Source organism: Macrobrachium rosenbergii, chromosome 2 (assembly GCF_040412425.1).
Source record: "Macrobrachium rosenbergii isolate ZJJX-2024 chromosome 2, ASM4041242v1, whole genome shotgun sequence".
NCBI lineage: Eukaryota > Metazoa > Arthropoda > Malacostraca > Decapoda > Palaemonidae > Macrobrachium > Macrobrachium rosenbergii.
Genome location: NC_089742.1, coordinates 59,316,771 through 59,319,270, shown reverse-complemented (window position 1 = coordinate 59,319,270; position 2,500 = coordinate 59,316,771).

Genomic DNA, 2,500 nt, shown 5'->3' with positions numbered 1-2,500 from the left:
ATTCAAGTGTGTGTTTATTCAGTTATATTATTTATATTCATTTTGTCTCATTTTTTCTATTGATTTTTCATTCAATAAATGTAATATATATATATATATATATATATATATATATATATATATATATATATATATATATATATATATATATATATATATATATATATATATATATGAGTATATATAAGATATATATATATATATAGTATATATAAGATATATATATATATGTAATATATTTTAATTGAAATAGCCTATAAGGAAATCTAGCTCGCTAGCTGTGTGTGTTTGTAAGAAGAGAGAGAGAGGGAGAGAGAGAGAGAGAGAGAGAGAGAGAGAGAGAGAGTGCCTTTCACTTGTGTATGTACATAGTACATACGCGACAGTATTTATTCTGTTTTTGTGGTATTTGAACGGTAAGCGTCACCTGCAATAACACTGTAAAGAAAAGAAACACTGATTTAATGCAAATAATAAAAAAAAAAAGTGGCGGGTGTTTTGGGGGAAAGGGCCGATTCGCTAGTGATTCTCAGAAGAAGAAGAAGAAGAAGAAGAAGAAGAAGAAGAAGAAGAGGAAGACGAAGAAGAAGAAGAAGCCTCCAGGTTCCGCAGTCCTCACCTTCGCTGGCGCAATACCCGAATTATCGCACACTCAGTTCCAAAAACCGAAGCGTCATTCTCTCCTATTACTCAACCTGCAATTAGGATTCAAATCCTGTAACTCAAGATGAGAAGAAGCAGCTGTATCGCTTTTATCGAGAGACAAGAGACTGATGCAAAAACTCCTTTTGTGTTGGTCTTTCGGTTCTTTTTTTTTTTTTTTTCAGAGAGAGAGAAGGGTGGTTATTACCTTGGTATCAAGATCCCATGAATAAGATACAAATATTAGAGTGATATTCCTTAAGCTACGCTTCTGTATTTTACAGTTTTTGTCGATTTATTTTATTGTTAACTTTTACCGTTATTAAGGACGCGTACAAACACACACTTTCTAGGTGCATGTATGTATGTATATATGTATGCATGCAACTGACCTGGCCTATTACCTACCCTTTGGTGAACACCATTCTCCTAGTATGTATGTACATATGTATGTATGTATGCATGCAATTGACACGGGCTATTACCTACCCTTTTGTGAAACACCATTCTCCTAGTAAGTATGTATATATGTATTTTTGTATGCATGCATGCAATTGACCCGGGCTGTTACCTACCCTTTTGTGAAACACCATTCTCCGTGTCTCTTCTTTATTTTTACTTTCATTTTCTGTCATAAATGTTTTATTCCTTTCCGATTTCATCCCCTTTGGGCCATTTGATCCCTTTCTTCTGAGCTGTGCTTGCGCATAAGATGTGTCCGTGCTTGTACTCTTGTCCATATTTATGAGTGATTATATGCATATGCAAATGCAAACGCATATCCTGCTTTCTGGAGGCAGCGGGTTTGAAATGTATCGGAGCTGTGTAACATTTCGAAATAGCAATGATGAATTACGTGGAAGCGGGCGATTGCGGTAATACCTGTCATCAGATATGATAATTCGGCGAATAATAGCAGTGTTTTTGGTCGCAGTTGTGTGCTATCTATTTTTGCCGAACTGTTAACTGCCGGAAGTGATACGCTGCAGGTACAGAAGAAAAAAAAGACGCCTCAAAAAACTCCAACTGATATGCTTTGTAGATAAAGCTTTTTTTTTTTTATTCCGGTTAATTCGCAGGAAATTTTCGTCACTGTTTATCTAAATTGACGGAATCGTATATCAATCAATTTTTGAGCTGGGGAAGTCACGAGGAAGCTCGTCCCTTTTTTTGTATTTAACAGTGTCCTGCTCTGCTGTATTTAACCGATTTAACGAGGCGTGTTCGCTTTCATGTAAACGAATGGATATAATCTTTCAGTAGGAAAAACGGAGACGGAGAGTGACCGAGACGGATGTTCATAAAGATTAATTTATGGCTTACGACACGTCAGTATTTGTTTTAACCAAAGGAACAGCCTTTATGTTTAACGTCAGTCACCCAGAAGTCCGTCGTGGCGAAAAACTGAGTCGATTGCATCGTGATGTAATCCGTCTAAGTCTCCGTGATCAAAGCTTTGTGTTTGTGCTTGTTTGTGCGGGCGTGCATGTTAAGGTTGATTCACATTATAACGTCACGTCACCGACACATCACGTCACGTCAAAGTACGTGAGAATTTCTTACATATAACAAATGGACTCGTTCACACCACCACGTCACGTCACCATCAAGCACACGGCATCTACTGTCACATCACGACACGTTTTCATGGAAAGAATATTTTGACGTGAAGTGACGGTGCTTATGATAGTTTCTTACCGCTAAATCTGTGAGTAGCTGAGGTTGGCCACGAACTGAACGGGATTGCGATGGATGGTGTGAATACAAGGCACGGCTGATGGGACGGTGACGTGATGTGTCGGTGATGTGATGGTATAATGTGAATCAGCCTTAAATTACACGTAGTGCAACCGAGCAT